The sequence below is a fragment of the Dipteris shenzhenensis genome, chromosome 1, assembly GCF_047967505.1.
Source record: "Dipteris shenzhenensis isolate YYH24624 ecotype China chromosome 1, Dip_SZ_1.0, whole genome shotgun sequence".
Taxonomy (NCBI): domain Eukaryota; kingdom Viridiplantae; phylum Streptophyta; class Polypodiopsida; order Gleicheniales; family Dipteridaceae; genus Dipteris; species Dipteris shenzhenensis.
The window spans coordinates 34,703,018-34,722,704 of record NC_141596.1 but is presented as its reverse complement, the minus strand read 5'-3'; positions in this window follow the sequence as shown (position 1 = coordinate 34,722,704).

The following is a 19,687-nucleotide window of genomic DNA, read 5'->3' as shown; positions in this document are numbered from 1 at the left end:
GGTAAAGAGAATGTGTATAGACAATCTTAAAGCCTTATGTGTACTTCGTGTGAGCTCTGTTACAAGCGTCACACACCGTTAGAACGTGTTTTCAAATGGACGCCTGTCGTACATGTATGGGCAGAATGGGTCTGGTAGCTTGAATGAAGATTTGATCAGTTGGTTGCGTTGTTACCATAAACACTTGAATAGATGGTGAAATCTCTTGGATGCCACGAGTTCTCTAGCAGTGAGCGGATCTCTAGAATGTTTTGAGTTCTGTAGCACGAGCAGTATTGCAGCTGATAGAACTTTCGAGTGGTAACATCGCTAGGTTGAATTGGTGTCATCTTTCATTGGAATCTAACATTATGAACGTTGCTACAGGGTTTTAGGGTCTATTAACAGCTGAACAGAGGGCCTAGAAGTATTATCCTTACATGTCGAAAGATCAGATTTTATCTTTGGTTGATACAAACTACTTCAGTTACACTAAAGTTTGCCTTAACAAAAGAAGAAACTTGCTGGATGATATTCATCGGAAGGTCACCCCCTATACAGACAAAGGGTCTGAGTGCATCTGTTCACCCTAATCCCTCAATCTCTGCAGCTGTGTCCCTGGGCCGCAATGGTTATAAAAAATTGTCTTGTCATTCTAGCACCTTGGTGTACTTAGTCTCTCACTCTTGGAGGAGGTGTCACTGGTGGAGAGCTTGAGACTGAAGTTTCTTGTTGCCCCTCTGAATAACGTCCGCTACCTATAGAACCTTTAAATGTAAGGACCTTGCAAAGTTTCCTAAGGAATTCACATTAGTTGCATGGCGTAATATGCACATGAAGGAGATTATGCCCTGTGGACTTCTCTGTAATAGAAGCTCCCTAGGGGAAATTCCACTTTTTTCTGAAATACGTTTAAATTATCATTGGTGCTTTGCAATGAAAAATTGCTTTTGCCACCATATCAGGTCTCCTTGTTTTGCTCCCATCCAAACTATCCCCTAACTAGAGCTGTGCTCATGTTTTCCTTCTAGTTCAACCATTTGGCTTGGACCTTCAAATTCCAAACCAACTCTTTCATTGTTCTCTCTCTTTAAAAACGTTTCATCTCTTCTATGCACTCAAAAAATGTATTCTTGCTACCATCTATAGCTTGTTTCAAACTATCTTCATTCCACATTTGATTAGTCATTTTCTCTCCTGTTTGTTCACACTTTTCTTCCACCTATGAAAATGTTTCAAAGAAAACTTTTGTCCAAGGTCTATTCGTCCCTCCTCTCTTATATTGCTATCACGTCCATTCATTCTCTACTTACCCCCCCCTCTCCTTTGTGTGTGTGTGTGTGTGTGTGTGTGTGTGGAACCAGGAGTGTGACTTGACTCTTCTTGGAAGAAAAATGAGCGTGTTACCATTTTCACACCTTCCTCTATTTTATTGGAGTACAGAGAATCAACTTCACAAGAAAGAAACATACTTTAAAGGTAATGAAGTGACTTTGTTGTGAAAGTTGTCTCATTGTTAAGTAGATAAGTTTTCATCTCACAATTTCTCTGTATGTTTGTTGCAAAAGGTAGGGTGGAGAGGGAGATAGAGGTAGATGGTATTTAAAAGCCATAAGACAATTTTCAACATTCGTTTCTTCTCTGGGATAGGAAGGAGAGAGAGAGAGAGAGAGATTATATCTAGAACTAAGCTACGAATTTTGAGTAAACGTCTGCAGAAGACCTCTCAGGTCTATGAGACAAAGTACAACGTCAAAAAGTGACTGACTACATATAGAAAACCAGAGAATCAATTGTGGTGTCGGCGGAGATGCATTACATTTTTGTATTGCATCATGGATTACTTCTTGCTTTCCATTACCCTCCATACCATGAACCTCACTCAATGATGCTACTCTATCTTTCTTGCATCCTTCTTCTTCATACCTTCTTTCTTAATGAAGTATGGTACCAAATGAGTAGCTTCAAGTACATGATCACATGCATCCCATATGCCTTCACATAAATTAAATATGAAGAGGGTCTTACCACTTGTTAGTAAAACAAGGGCAGTGTCTACTCTTGTACATAGAAGCTCATGAACGTATGGCATAATGCAATCATCCAAATGTAAATACACTTCATTCATTATGCTAGGTACTGTAATCATCTTTGAATTAGCTTCAAACATCAAGTAAGCACCATTATAGTGGTCAAACTTGGTCAACATATAATGCATAAGCACCTCATCCCCATAAATGCACATTACAATGACACCCGAGTGATGCATGACCGAGTTCTTATAGTCAAGCAGAGAAAACACTATCAAAACTTCTTGAAAAAGTAAAAAAGCCCCAATTGTTGAGACTGACTAGTCAGTTGATTTTGACCAAAAAAGGAAAAAATTTGCCTGTAGACATAGAGGGTCGATAAAGGCCGAAATTGAGATGATGGAGAGCAGATCCAAGAGGGATTTTGCAAGGGAGAGAGAGCTTATATACCAAGCAAAGTCCTCCAGGAAGAATGCGTGCTGATTGCTTCAGGTCGGCCAACATTGTCTAAGGAATTCCGAAGTGAGAATCGACAATTTCTTCACGATTTCAGCTCAGAATTCATGAGTAGCTTGCTCATACTATTGCTAAAGCAAAGCTAGAAGCAAGCATTGACATGTTCCCCACAGATGACAAATTTCATGAAGAGGGCGCAGGTAGAGAAGTCGCAATGGCGGGCAGCAGGGGTAAAATGTTGGAGAGTACTCTGGGCTCAAAGGTCACCTCTATGAGAGCTATCTCTGACCAGGAGGGCTTGGAGAAATGTTGCCCTGAGTGTGTGTATGGAGCTTGACAAGATCAGCAAGAATTGGGGAAGAAGAAGATGAGGAAGAAGGTGAGTTTGGTAGGGATGATGCCACGTGGCAGCACGACCTAGCTAGGATTCACAGGCTATGGTGGCTTCCATGGCTCTGATACCACATGTTGGAGTAGCATGGAGACAGGATGGAGATACCAAGATGATGAAAGAGAGTGATTATTCATGAGAGATATGCCCAATTTATAGGCACAAGTTACATCTAAGAGTGATGTGAGCTTAGTAGAGCATCTAGATCCACAAATTTCTCCCAGTATCTCTCAATTAGGTCCATGATTCTCTCAATCACACCCACTCTAGCACACCTACTCTCACACACTCCTAGCATAGGACTCCTAGCCCTTAGGCACACACACATACATCAATTTGTCCTTCAATGATAGAATATAGACAATGCATACAAGAGAGAGAATATGAGAGTAACTTATATTTATTCCTCCACCAAATCTAGTGGGTAAGGCACAAGCTCAAGGTGAGCACAAAGACCAACAAAGGGCTGGAACCTGGATTTAGATTTGACTCTGTATCCTTCCTGCTACAAGCTTCCTTGTGTAGGCTTCAGTAGTAGTTGTTGCTGTGGTTAATGATGAATGAAGGGGGGAAGGGGGGATTTATATATAGGCAGCCAGCCCCTTTGAGCCAGCCGACCACTAGGTCGGTTCTGCTGTAGGTGGCCAATTAGCCTGGTTGGCTGGAACGACCAGCCTCAAGGGTTGGCCTATAAATAGGGACTTCCCTTGGTTGCCTTTTGGTATTGGTTTTTGCTACTTATGTTGTAGCCCGTAGCCCCCCCAAACCTTCACGCCCCCCCCTCATGGTACAATGCCCCCTTGTCCCCTCAAATTAGGGGCTCACAATGGGTGGCATTGACCTCCAATACCCCCTCTCAATGACGCCACTATGGGCCGATCCCCATGCATTTATTGAGGCGCTCCATTTTCTCTCGTGGGAGAGCCTTTGTGAAAACATTGAAAGGTTGTCGGCCGTCGGACACTACATCAGTTTGAGGATATCGTTCGATAATGAGCTCTCATACGAAGTGGTAATGGACTTCGATGTGCTTCGTTCGTGCATGAAACACTTGTTTCTTTGCGATGGCTATGCAACTTTGATTGTTGCAATACGTCCATATCCTCAAGTATCCAACTGAGCCACAACGTCTTGCATGTGTAGTGCATGTAGCTCGGTACTCTGCCTATGTAGAAGAAAGGGCGATCGAAGGATGTTTCTTGCCCCCAGCCAAGAAATGACCCCTAACGCAAACACAAAATAGTCCCCTGAAGTCGAACGCCTGGTGTCGCTATCACCTGCCTGATTTGAGTCATAGAATCCACCTAACTTCATTCCCGTGGTGTATGTAATCCTGTATGGCGGCAACTACCCTTAAGATACTTAGCCCGTGTAGACCAGCCTTCCGGTGATTCTCCCTAGGTTTCGTAGAGAATTGATACAATAGCCCAATGACAAAGGAGATGTCTGGCCTGCCTATTGGTGTTGTTTAGATAAAGAAGATTGCCCACCAATCATCGATACCTACTACTGCTTGCATCTACTAGATGTGAAGAGTCATGTATGCTCAACTTCTGCTTGACCTCCATCGATGCCACATCATCCTTATAGTCTGTGATCTCAAACCGCTTGAGTATTTCTCTTGTGAGATGAAGATGCTATCTTTGTTCTGTCTCTGACCTTGATCCCGAGGAAATAATGGAGAGATCCCAAATCTATCATTTAAAACTCCTCCATGATTAGCTTCTTGACCTGAGAGATCTTCCTAGTATGATCACCGGTAAGGATTATATCATCAAAATATCTTAGGGGGCCACTATGTAGAATACCCATATAGCACGTGCGATCAAGGGGTATTAAAAAAAAACCCCACCTACAGATTTCTATAGCCTGATACCCATTTTGTTAACTTTTAGAAGATTAAAGTATCCCTTATGTATGGATTTTTTCTTTAACTCCATAAAAAAATAAAATGACTTCTATTGATTGCATGTGCTATCTTACATATTTCTTAGTGGCCCCCTCGGGCAATATATAGAATTAGAAACAACCTTTTATTGATGCGCTGGTACCATGCTCTCGAGACCTGTTTGAGCTCATACAATGCGTGCGTTCTTTAGACTGTATACCTTTGACGTGGACCCTGGAACTTGAAAATCGGGTGGTTGATCAACATATACTCCTCCTCCATGGTTCCATTCAAGAATGTTGACATCATGTCCATCTGGAATATGGATCATCCATGATGGGCTACCAATGTGATCACATTGTCCGAATAGTGACCATCCGAGTTGTGGGGGCAAAAGCCTCGTCAAAACAAAGGCCTTCTAACTGAGCATAGCCTTGTACCACCAATCATGTTTTATATTTTTCCAAGCTCCCATCAGATTTGAACTTTAGCTTGTACACCCACATGGTACCTATGACCTTCTGTTTTTGTAGGGTTTGGGCACCAAGTCCTAAGTGTCATTCTTCAAAATGGCCTCCATACCTTCATGGCAGCCTACCACTCCATTATATACTTTGCCTCTTCAAAGGTCCGCGGCTCATGGAGCAGCTGAGGCACCAAGGCAAAGTTGGTTGAGGGTGTAGACACATTGCATCATGACCGTTGAGCTCCTAAACTTGACTCGAGAATGTCTATGGCCCGAGAGTCCTTCAAGGTCTTTAGATACGATGTCGGTAACTTCCTATCACTTGAAGTTGACTTCATGGGGGGGGTGTGGCACATCTTGCTCTTCCTCTAGCTCCTCAGGATCTTTAGTCGTTGTCAGCATGTCTTTATGGTCAGCTTGGGTGTCAACACTTTGGAAACTTTGATGAACTCTTCCTCTGCTTGGGGCATTGTTTCTTCAAAGACCACATTCCTATTGATCAATATCTGTCTCTTCATCGTGTCGAAGAGGTGGACCCCTTTGATTCTTCATTGTAGCTGATAAAGATGCACGTCTTGCTCTTGGAATCCAAGTTTGTCGTGTCATTTTTATGCACATGTATGAATGCATAAGATCCAAAAATCCTCAGATGAGAGATGGTGGGCTTCTTACCATAATATGCTTCATAGGGCATCATATCTACAACGGCCTTGGTCTTGGTCCTATCACTGCTTCACCCCATGAAGGTTTCAAGAGATATCTCCCTGTGATCATGGTCAACATTACCTCTATAACCATTCGATGCTTTCGCTTTTAGCAACTCCATCCTACTCAGATGTGTGAGAAAAGGTAAGCTGATGCTTGATCACATGCTTCCGTTGGACTTCCAGCATTTGAAATTTTCAAATGCCAGAGATTTCTTGGCCAAGCAGTATATTCGAGTCATCCAACTAAAATCATCCATGAATAGAAGAGTACACCTACACCTTGCAAATGCGTTGGTTGAAATTAGTCCACAAATGTCAAACTGGACCATTTCCAATGGTTCCTTAGCCCTCAATGTAGTCTCATATGGAAATCATTCTCGGTGTTGCTTGTCCTCCAAGAAAGACATTGGTCTAGTTGGACACTGACATTGCTCCACAAATGTTAGAGTGGACCAATTCCAATGGTCCCTTGGCCCTCGATGTAGCCTCTTGTGGGAATTGCTCTTAATGTTGCTTGCCCTCCTGGCCTACTTTCTCTATGCTTTTGATGGGTGGAAGTCCCTCCACCATCTAAGAGGACAGTAATTGACATGACCAAACCTTTCATGCCACATTTTGTAGTGCCCATGGTCCCCATGAACAAGTAGAGCATGTAAACCAGTATAAGTTGTCCTCCTTGACACCTTGGGCTACCTCCTATCCATCTTCATTAGAAGTTATGGTGACTTTCCCATTGTCAAAAGAGTATTGACATCTTATGGTTATCCATGTGACTCATAAAGATCAGATTTTTACATAGACTTGGAACAAACAACACACCTGGATATACCTTCTCTTCTCTCTCTATGGTGATCAACGAAATAGTTCCAACCCCCTTCACAGGGCATGTCAAACCACTCTTTCTTGTTGGACATGTGTTTTGAGGAGCCGTTGTCCACGTACCAAGCCTCTTTATGTTCATTCACTATGTAAGTGGAGTAATGCTCTATGGCTTAGGAAAGCTCTCTAGTAGTGATGTTGGTTGTGTTTGTCTTAGGTTCCTCCTTGCTATGGGGCTCCTTCTTTTTATTTGATCCACCCACTTCTTCTAGCATTCTTTCGCATAATGACTAAGCTTTTGTTGATCTCTTACCAGTTGATCACTTTGACTTTTGTCAAGTAATCATGTACCGAATCTCCCTCATCCATGCTCCATGCATGTGCATATTGAAAAGATGGTGTTGGAGAGTCAAGATACGAGAAGTGTTATCCGTCTCATACTTTAGAGTGGCACATGCTTCCATTGACATTTTACTCATCTAGATATGAGGAGTCATAGAGACCACCGTCATCCCTAGAGTAGACCCAGGGCCTTGGCATCCTTATGCTCCCATGCTCTATGTTCACTTTGTCCATCGGCATCATAATCTTGCCCTTGCTATCTATAACATCCCCAGGCCTTGTGTCAACTCCTGTCATGAGCTTCTGTAGCTTCCTGGCCACAAGGTGACTCTGGATCACTGTTGCTTAGATGGGGTGATTTTCCCCATCTAGCTTCCAAGACTCTCCAAAGTTAGGGATGGTATAAGAGGGAACATGATTGGCAGAATGAGTATGAAGAGTAGTGGCAAAAGAGGCTTCTGACTTCAACATGTCTACTATAAAGTTCACATAGCAAATAGAAATGTGGTAGATGAAATGGAACTTTGCAAACCTTGTAAATCGAAGTTGCTTTCCTAAAGAAGAATGCCTTCCTTTGGTTAAAGCATCTAGAGTTGAGAACTATGCTCAGATACCATTTTGGAAATGAGGGATATAATTACTCTAACCTCTCAAAATCCATCTTGGAAATGAGGGATAGAATCACTCTAACCTCTCAACCTCTATGCGGAATAGGAACAACTTAGTCTCACTCACTCAATAATGTAGACCATGTAAGAGAAACTCACTCAAATGATAGAGTATAGATAGCACATACAAGAGAGAGAATATGAGAGAGTAACTCAGATTTATTCATTAGGTACTGTTTTGCCCCACTAAAGTTTTTTTTATAGTAATTACAAAAGAATGTTGTTTGTTACAAAATTTTCTTTATGAAAGGGGTGATACAAAATCATCAAACGAGGCAAGCAACAGAAGCATATACATGTTGAAGATATACAACATTGTTTGTTACAAAATTACCCTTTTGAAAAGGGTGATACAAAATCACTCAAATGACCTGACATATAAAAGCATATACATGCTGAAGTATATATAAACTACTACTAGTGCTCATTCAAATCGTCGTCCTCGTCCTCATCCTCATCCTCGTCGTGGTCACATTGGCCTGATCCCTGGCCCTCGTGAGCTATGCCTAATCCCTAGCCCTCGTGAGCTATGCCTGATCCCTGGCCCTCATTGAAGCCATGTAAGCCTAATCCCTTGTCTCATCACCGCTCACCTTCGCTGATGGGACGTTCGAGCTTGCACTCTAAGAGTGAAACCATATTAATTGGAAATTAGATTGGAACTTAAAGAATAAAACAATTTAAAAGTGAGATTACAAGGAGTAGGTTTATACCGTGTGACCAGTCCCCTCAGCCCAATCAACCATCCCTCCCATGGCCTCCATCTCAATAAACCACGGCTTTGTTCCTATGCAGAACGCATGTCTCACCTCTTTGTGTGTGGGAAGGTGACCCATCGTAGCTTGTTGTGGGCCCAATTTACGAGAGTTAGATAAAGTGCATGCAATATGTAATAAAACAAATAGAACAATAAACTAAATGAGAAGAAGTAGACTTACCCACGGTAGCCTCGAACGCCATAACCGTCTGCCTGCACCAAAATGCAAAGTACCTATGGACTCTAGTCATCTCCTCATAGCCCTCCTTTGACCCTCAAACTTTTTGAGATGGTCCCTGTACACCTTCTTGAAAAACTTCCAATCTACTTTGTCTGCCCAGTTAGGTTTAGCCTTCCCCTTTGTGAAGGAAGTATGCAAGGTTAACCTATGATGCTTCAAGACCCCACCCATGTGCTCTTGCCATGTAATCCTCATTGAATTCCTAATTTAGGGGATTAGGGTATTGTCTTTTCAATTCATCGATTACTACCTGCTTCTTTTGGTCATCCTCATCACTTCTGGGTCCTTTTTACTTTCTATTATCGAGTGCTAGTGATTTCATAAGACTGGTCCTTGGGCGGGAAAGAGGAGTCATGGGAGTAGTAGAGCTACAGTGAGGGGTGTTACTACGAGCACTTATGGAGCGAGGAGTAGTAGAGGGAGTGGGAGAGGGCAAGGGACTTGATTAGTATTGGGTCTCAAAACCAAGTGGAGACCTGTAGGGATGTGAGTGTGCTGACTTGTCTACATCTCTCGAGTCACCACAATAGCCTCGACCCTTTCTACTCTTCATTCCCTTACGATGGGTATGCCTAGGTGATGACCCCTCAGTCGAAGGAGCTAGAGGGGATGGCTATCGAGTAGGTCCAATCGTCAGTGTAGAAGAGGTCCTCTGGGATAGATGTGAGTTACAAATCCATCACCTCCCCTTAGTGCATACATTGCTACTTAAGGTGGTCAAGTGTGGTTTTTACATGTCAATACCTCCCCTGGGTGCCTACATGGCTACTCTTAGGTGGTCAGGCTTTATTTACAAAATATAGGCAAGGTTGGCAAGGGTTTTTGTTTCTCAATACATTCCATTGATGTCACCTTTTGTCTTGATGATGATGCGTTTGCTTCTTTGCTTGGTGTAGCTACATGCATGATGCTTTATTCTTCCATGTGCCTTGATGCTTTATGTGTGGATGCCATGCTTCGTGCTATGGTCATCTCATGCACTTGTGCTTTTGGCATTCTTTTTGCATTCATGTGTTGCTTTATCATTTGTTGCAAAGGTCTTACCACTTGCTTCATTACCAAGCCCTACTTGCAAGTGAAGATTAAACTAGCCACACAAATCACACAATGCTTCAGATTCTAGTCCACATTTTCACAAAAAGTATACTAGCATAGATGAAAAGATCTAGAGAGACATATAGCCAAATAGACAGAAGCTCCAAAATGAACTACATGAAGTAAAAGTTAACGTGTACCATGTGAACAGCCAAAAATCTAAGGGGGAGATCTATTCTATCTGATGCTCAATCTCCAAGTTTTGCCACATGCCCTTTGTAGGCTCTTCTTGGCTGCTAGGAAATATGTTGGATTGCATGCTTGCTACCCCATAGCGGGGCACTTTAAAAATTGAAATGGAGGTTGCTTGCTGTAGCCCCCTTGCTGCTTTGCACTGCAACCAATGGTGAGGTACTATTCTTGGACTGATCCTAGACCTTCTTGCTGCTCCCGTCTGCACCCATAGTATGAGGTACTGTAGACCCTAATCTAGGCCTCGCTACTGCTCCAGTGTGTATCCAATACTGAGGCACATGAATAACTTTGCAAGGTCCCTAATGGGCCCTCTTATATCGGGCTTTTTTCCCTCTGAACTCACCGATAGCAGAGCCACAGAGTGGACTGACCCAATCCATGACACCCAACCAGTAGCAGCTTTTCATGCTCTAGAATAGCTGTATAGCAGGGCTACCCACTTCCAAGAGTACCCAAGATAAGGGATGACTATAATCCTACAACATGGATGTTAGAGGTGACCTCAAATTCTATAGAGACCCACCTGCAGATAGATTTTGCACAGCAGTATACCAAGAGTCTGATCTCTTCATGTATGAACTATTTCAAATCCTTTTCAGAGCACTAGTAACATCTACCCATGAATTCAATGCAAAAAGCAATGCACATAGTGTCTCTTTAAGCCATTCATTTATGAGGCTGCTAGGTGTGAGATCAGAGAGTCATCAAGTTGGGCTTCAGATCAAACAGTCATCTGCAACTCGAAGCATCTTCCTTGTTTCATGGCATGACTCTAATTATTTATTTTTCCTTTTAATCTTGAGCATTTTCTAAACAATAGAAGCTTAGAAATGATAGCTGAAAGGGCAATGCACTACTTAAAAGAGTTTCCATGTAAACGTCGAAGCTTTTAACAAAAGCTTTTATGTGAATCCACATGTTAGCTTACATGTTTAATAAGTGCACTCTCCAGTAGTTTAAGTACTATGCTTTAGATCAGTATGGATAGTTTAAAGTCTTAAGTCAAAAGACTTGAAATGATGTAACAAGCACGCAAAGGATGGGTACAAACTTTGCAAGATCCCCTGAAAATGTAGTGTTTGCGAAAGAGGATGAGTTCAGAAGTCGTGACCAACATTTTGTCCTTTTTCAGAAGGTGGTAGACCACATTGCATCTGTAGTTCCTTGAACCTTTCTACATTGAAGTGCCATTTTTTCATAAGCTTCCTTTGCTTGGAAGAAACAAGTGTACACATCAAATCTTGAAAAGATGGATTTCTAGAGGTAAGAATGAAATACAAAAACCAGCTATGAGGCCAACAGATGATACAAAGAACGCAATGGGTTCCATCAAATCCCATGATAACTCCCAGAAAGTGAGGTGGAAGAAAAGTAAGGTCTGCAATATGACGACCACCAGAGCTATCCAAAACATTTTGCGTGCTTTCCTTAGTGCGATTCTGTCAATCTCTTCTATCTCCTTCTGCACACCGCTCACAGTCCTCTCCTAATTGCAAGGTCATCCTCGCAGTTTCTAGTAATCATATAGTTTCAACGTGAAAACAAATGGAAGATGAATACACAGGGCTACTAAGACTTACTAGGCAAAGACGATTGAGAGAATAGCACCAAGCGCAATAGTAGGCGATGGAGATAGAGAAAACAGCACTAGGAACAATCGCTGCTGCTATGACGATGGTGAAACAGGAACAATAGCAAGCTTTGATGATCACAATGACATGAAATTTCAAAAGAAGGAAATCTAGTAGGGTGGACGACAAAACAGAGCAAGAAGGCAATTTGACTAAACAAAGCAAGAAGGCAGTTCGACGAGACGATGGGAAGCAAAGTTTGATTTGGAGGAAGTTTCTTGAATCAATAAAAAATGAAAATGAAAATATAAACCTGAACCTGACACGTGGCTTCACCAGAGGGCAGATTTCCTTTTTATGTCACAATGCTACCTGCCTAAAGAAAATGAAAGGTAGACTATTACACGCCTTTTCCATTCGCTAAGAACTCTAAAGAATCTTAAATGCAATGTATCTTTATGTCTCTTTGATTACCTCTTCAACGTGTACGCCAATAATAATAAGACAATACGTAGCATCATACTAGGGGTGCATCCTACAATGACTACGAAAACTCAAGACCGCATCAAGCTATCCACACAATAAGCCCACTTATCATGCTGGCATAAAAGTAGCAAGTAGAGACCAAAGCAGAGCCATGATAACCCATTAACCAACGCGGTCTTGTATAAATACTGTTTTCTTTTTCAGTTCAATATCTACTTTCTCTAAAACAGCATGTCAGACATACAATCTCTTGTGTTAGACCATATTCTATTCTATTGTGCCTTTTGCCTTGACGGAGTTAAAGAAACATGCGAGACAATATATGCAGCAAGCAGACTCTCTTGACACGTTACACAGAAAACAAGTTGTATGGATCAGATATGTGCAATGTATATTGTCTATGAATGGTTAGTAGGAGTAAGATTCACCATTTCAGCCACAAGAAGTGCTTCCAAACTAGGAAATTCATGCATATTTGCTAGATAGAACTAACCATTTTGTCCTCTTTGTCTAGAGAATTGTATTTGCTATATAGCTATCTAGGAAATGTGAGCCTTTATATGGAGAATCAACTAGAATTTTCCTTTCTTATATAGGAAATTTGAGTACCTATATTGTGCTATCTAGTAAATGTGAGTTTGTATATGGAGAATAGATTGGATTTCAAGTTTGTTATATAGTGAATTGTATTTCCCATATTGTACAAGTATATTGCTATGTAGTAAATGTGAGTTTTTATATGGAGAATAACGTGAATTTTTAGTTTGCTATGTAGGGAAGTGTATTTCCTATATAGCCCAAGTATGTTGCTATTTAGGAAATGTGAGTTTGCATATGGAGAATGAAGTAGGATCTATAATTCCTATATAGAAAATGAGGTTTTTATCAAGCAAATTGGACAGAATATATCTATCTATTACTTATTAACCATGGACAAAGGAAAAAAGAAGCAAGGACACTTGGCAACTTGGAGACCAAGAGCATGCCATATATCCAAAATTTGAGCCTTTGGACCTTTGAAACTACTCTCCTTCATTTGAGAATTTTGAATTGGAAATGATGCTTGAAACTACCTTCACAATTTTTGAATTTGAAGCAATGCATACCTCATGACTGTTTACAAAAACTGACGTTTTAATAGTTAATAAATTATTTGAAACTTTGCAAACATTAAGCAGCAGTCTTTTGTGAACACTCCCTTTGCTTAGACATGTGTGCATGTAACCAAGATAGACCAACAACATGTCGATGTGGCACTTAGCTTAGATGTGAACTATACGAGTGGCAGCTTCCTTTTCTTTTCAACATCTCAAGGTTTCCTCTATCTTAGACACTAGATATGCCACAATACGTGATTCATGACAATTCAATGGGTGTGTACATTGTGAGGATAATATTTTTAAAAGAAAATAAACCTATGTCGTTTATCCTTAGACACCAGATATTCCACAACACATTAGTCATGATAATTAATATATTAATACCTTCATGCACCTAGAGGCATCACATCCGTCCATAAAATTGACCAAGGTTGGATGCATCTACATCTATTTATAACCTTCAAGGGACAAAACATGAATTTCGTAAGAGATATAACTAGATTACATGGTTTTTGCAAGAAATATAACTAGATTCAAGGATGATTCCTTGATGATTCACGTTTAAAACATGCATACTGTGACTGCATATCTAGTGTTGTAATGATTTGCATTTTGAATGTGCATAATGCAACTTCATACCTTAATCCAATTCTATAGTGTCATTCAAGATCCTATTTAATCTACCTTGTATCACAAATAGTAGAGTCTTCTAGTGTGTCACCATCATATTTTAAAACTTCCTTGTTAGGTTTTAAATCCAAAATGCATGCATTTAAATCAATTTGGATTTAATTATTGTATCTTTGAGGGCCCAAAACACACAATAGTATTTGTAGCTTCATTGGTCTAGAAGGTGATGAGGATGAGCCAAACACAAGCCTTCTAGTTGAGGTCCAGACCTCAACTTACTACAAACCCAAACAACTCGTAGTTGATCTCCTCGATCGACTAAGTTAAAATATAATTGAGGGCTATCTAAAGAATTCCTCACATAATTTTTCCTAGGAAGAAATAAAACTACTTTAAACTAAACTGTGTAGAGGGTGCTAGAGGATGATGCTCATATTGGCATCAAGGAAGACCGGCTTACAGCTATGTGTTACATTAAATACACATTTTGTGATTGGTGCATTTGATCCAAGATGAGCTATTAGGTCCATAATCTCAAAGTTTTGTCTTCTAAGCCTAGGTCTAGCAAAAGGTTAGATAAGGAACCTAAGAACATTGATGATTATGTAAAGCACTAAATCCCATTTTGCATGAAGGTTTATAAATGATCAAAGTCAAGTCTTTTAGTTGAGGACTACAACTCCTATTCAAGTGGGGAAATTAGTTATGTCCATGGTTACTTAAACAATAGCAAGGGTCATTCTAACCCTTACTTTTTCCTATTACCACAAAGAGGGTCATAGTAACTCTTGAGCTTGTTCTTTCAAGTATGACAATGTTCACAAAGACCGGTCACCTATCATGAGAGTTGAGTGCAAACTACTTGTTGTTTATAACTTTGTTGATAACCAATGTCTTTGGCAATTGTAACAATCAACCAGCAAGCTTAAGTCTTTATAGAGGAATCTCTTTGGTTAGCAAGTCATCCTCCTTGGTATAGAGTGAAGGTAAAAAAAGAGTAAAAAAAGAAGCTTTGAGGGATGATAGAATAGATTTCAATATCTCTTCTAGATGTGCAAATTCATCCCTCCAAGTTGCTACTATTTTTGTTGTAGATTTTGACAATTTGGGGGTCTTAATGGTTGACCAAGTCAAGTAGAAATTGGGGCCTTTGACCTTGACTAAAAGTTTTCAGTATATTTACTCTTCTTGAGCATTAGAACTCATGGGTGTCGTTGTACTTTGCATTTATGGAGATGACTTAGTGGTGTATGTAGCATATCTTATGATGTATGCAACTTCGTAGCATCTATATGGGGATGATATGATGATTGTGCTCTCAAATAATATGTTCTCAAATTCTACATTTTTTATTCTATTTGTCAAACCTTGTAATGCATTAGACACTACCCATGTGGTAAGAACTTGCCTAGAATTAGATACTTTGCTTCACATTGACAAAAAGATTATGCTTTGATATACTTAGAAGATACAAAAGAAGGAAAGCTTTGCTTCATCGACACCAACCACAATGAAATGGACAAGAAAGTTTATGATTCTGATACAACAGTGGCTTGGAAATGGTGATGGAAAAGGATAGCTATCAAGGGGGGAATATTCCCCACATCTCCAAAATATTAGAATTTTTGTGTGTGGTCAATAAGGGTTCTCTACCCTGGGATGTCCCCCTTAAATAATTGTTAGTCTCATGTGTGAGATTTACCTTGTCAGACATATGGAAACTTCCCATACATAGTCATGGTTCAATCTTCCCCAATTGTAAACCAAGAGACCAAATTCAAAGTGAGATCATGTTCGGGTGAGGTTGCCCAAAAGAGTGTACTGTTGATGCAACTAGAGTGAGTGCTAGGTTGGGATCATGAGTGTTGTCACTAGAGGTGGGCAAGCCATGAAGTTCCCAGGGACTATTGCAAGGGTTGAGGTCATCAATTTGTGGGGGTTTGTGTTGGGACAAATTGATGTAATGGATTTATACCAAGGGGTACAAGGTCAATGTGTGTTTGTGTGTGAACACATGTGTGGTTAGTGTGACTAGGTTAGGTGGTAGAATGTTCTAGTAGGTGTGATTGAGAGATTCATGGACCTGATTGAGAGATTTGTGCACCTGATTAAGAAATCAGTGGAGAAATTTGTGGATCTAGATGCTCTCTTGAGCTCATCTATTTACGTTGTATCTCTTGCCTATATATTGGCCATCTCTCTCATGAATGAATAAGCTTCTTCCATCTTCTCGTGTCTCCATCATGTTTCCATTACTGCTCCAATAGATCAAGAAGTGCAAAGGGTTAGGAGTGGAAAGAGTTGTATCCATTTTGGGAGGTGAAACATCTACAAGTGCAGATACAATTGTGGATGATATAGTCACATGCCACAAGTTCCAACTTGTAATTGAAGAAAGAAGCATGGTTCTTAGATCCATGGGTGAGCAGTTAGTGACTATGGAAAGTTGCTTACAAAGTGCAACAGTGCATAGTAGTGGCAGAACAGTTGTTGACAAGTTGCTCAAATGTGCATATGAGAAGGGGGCAATGGAATAATGTACATACACATGTGTGTGTATGTGTGTAGCAGTCCTTGGAAGCCTCCTTCAAAGCACAACACATCAAGTAGGCACAACAAGATGTGTTTGGAGCTATCTGCCACATAGGCTATCCGTTGAGCATGGCTCAAAGCCCACATTGGAAAAAAGCCATGGCCTCCGTGACAAGAGTTGGCATTGGTTTCATAATGCCTAGTTATGATGACATCTATGATAGCATGCTAGATGCCTACTACAATAGGATGAAAGAGGAGATGCAGCAAGTTTTTTATGATGGCATTGAAAAAAATGGCTTGCACCATTGTAATTGATGAATGGAAGAACATTAGCAAGAGGCCTTTGATTAATGTCATGGTTGTAACATTCTAAGTCAAGGCCTTATAAGAATTGCAAATCTATCGATATGACCGGCGGAGCCAATGCTAGGGAATTCATTGTCAAGTGGCTAAGCAAAGTAATTGAAGATGTTGGCCCACACAATGTCATTCAAGTATTACTGATAATGCCAAGAATGGTCAAAAGGATAAAAAAATAATAAATCATAGATATTGGTGTATTTAGGCCTTGCCATGCTCATGCCACTACATCAACCTTATCCTAGTGGATTGGTACAAAATATATGAGACCTAGTTCTTTAAATCCATTGTGGATGAGGCTCAAAAACTAGTGGTATTGTACTTCCTCAACCATGAGCTATTACTTGGTATATTCAAGAATCACTAGCCTACGAATAACCCGCTAGAGCTTCTCAAGCTAGGTGACACACATTTTGGTAGAAACTATATAATGATGGAGGATCTGATGAAGGTGCAGGGGCTTATAACCAAAACTTTGTTCAGTGTAGAGAGGCTGCAGAGTGGATATTAGAGACATGCTCAAGTGGTGCCTACACAGAATTCATCAATTTGAAGATGCTTTGTAATAGTCCTCCACTTTGGAAGAGGATATGTGATTTGATGGAAGCAATAATGCCTATCTGGCTCACAATCAGCAAGTTGGATGTGAAAGGGCCATGGATGTTTTTGTCGAAGGTATATATATATATAAAATCCTGGAGAAAGTTAATCGAGCTATTATTTTTAGTTTCACAATAGTGATAGCATATAGCACAATTTTGCATATTTTCTTTTGAATTTTGAAGTAAAAAACATTAATCCTGGCGAAACTTCCAATTTTATCACATAAAAGTTTCAAATCTTGGCGAATGTTCCAAACATTTATTTCTATTATGGCATACAAACTTTCTACACCAATATAAAAGTTTCGCTTCTTAATGAAACTAACTTTCCCACAGCTCGACTAACCACAATTCACAGTGTTTTGGCTTTAGCTACCCAGGGAAGTTGGACCGTGTTTCAGATGGATGTGAAATCCACCTTTCTGAATGGAGATCTCAAGGAGGAGGTATACATGAAACAACCACCAGGTTTTGAGATCCCTGGTTCAGAAGGTAAAGTCTGTAAACTCAAGAAGGCACTTTATGGGTTGAAACAGGCCCCACAAGCATGGTACCAGCGAATTGATGCCTACTTTCTACAAAACGGGTTCAGAAGGAGCCCATCTGATGCAAATTTGTATAGCTTTAGAGAAGGAGGCAGGTGTATGATTGTGGTCCTTTATATGGACGACCTTGTCATAACAAGGAACCATGAAAAGAAGATCTTGCAGACGAAGCATTTGCTAGGAAGAGAGTTTGAAATGACAAACCTCGGATTGATGCATTTTTGTTTGGGGATTGACGTTTGGCAAGAGGCGAAATGAATCTTCATTTCACAGCTGAAGTATGCTGGAGAGATACTGAAGGCATTTTGAGAGTGCTCTCAACGAAAGCAAGAACGAAAAAGGGAGAGAGAGAAACAGAGAGCCACACAAGTTTTGGTGGGTGCAGAATCACCCTAATCTTCTTTTTCATTCATTTATATATGTGTTTGAGTATTGTACATAACCGAGGTAAAGGCACAGTGACCTTTAACCCCCACAACCTCCCACTTAAAGGACAATGTGCCTTTAAGGGAGAACAACCAGTGAGCATGCTATCCAATGCCCATCAATACACGATAATACTCAAACCGCTGACTAGGTAGACTCTTCGTCAACATATCTGCAGGTTATCATCTGTATGAACCATGACAAGCTCTATGTGCTTGTCCTCAAGTACATGAAATGGTACCTGACCTCAATGTGTTTGGTCTTTGCATGAAAGATTGGATTCCGTGCTAGCTGAATAGCACTCATGGAATCACTATGCAATGTCGGTACACCTGTATGAATCCCCAAATCTCCCACTAGCCGATCAAGCCATATAGCCTCCTTGCAACCCTCTGTGGCTGCAACATACTCAGCCTCTGTGGTAGACAAAGCAATGCACTTTTGTGTGCGAGACATCCACAACACTGCACCACCTGCAAAGGTAAACACAAAACTAGAAGTGGATCTCCTACTATCCACATGCCCTACATAGTCTGAATCTGTGTACCCAAGTACATGCATGTCTCCTCTACCAAAGCAGATGCACATCTCCTTGGTACCCTTCATGTATCTCATGATGTACTTAACTTCCTCCCAATGCCTCTTTCCTGCCATATACCGGCTAAGAACTCCCACTGCAAATGCAATGTCATGATGTACTTAACTTCCTCCCAATGCCTCTTTCCTGCCATATACCGGCTAAGACTCCCAACTGCTGATGCATAAGGAACCTTGGCCATCATGGCCCTTTCCTCATCTGATTTGGGACTATCTGTATGACTCAGTTTCACATATGGAGGCAATGGAGTACTCACTGCCTTCCCCCCCTCCATATTGAAATGCTGCAATACTTTTGTAACATACTCTTTTTGTGAAAGCCAAAGGAGTTTCCCACTTCGATCACGCGTGATGTGCATACCAAGAATATGACCTGCAAGTCCCAAATCCTTCATATCAAAGGCATCATGCAACTTGGCCTTTAATGCATCTAGCTCATAAGTATTCTTGCTAGCCAATAGCATATCATCCACATATAGTGCCAAGATTATCAGGCTAGTATCCTTAGCCCTTTTAGTGTAGAGGCAGTGATCAATTTCACTCCTTCTAAAACCCTGGGACCGAATGAAAGCATCAAACTTCTAATACCATTCTCTAGGTGCTTGCTTAAGACCATAGAGACTCTTCTTTAGCTTGCAAACTAAATGCTCTTTGCCCTTTTCTTCAAAGCCTTCCGGTTGCACCATGTAAATTTCCTCATGCAAATCCCCATGCAAGAAAGCTATCTTGACATCCATCTGCATAAGCTCCATATCCTCTGATGCCACTTGTCCAAGCATGCATCTAAGTGTGGTCATCTTC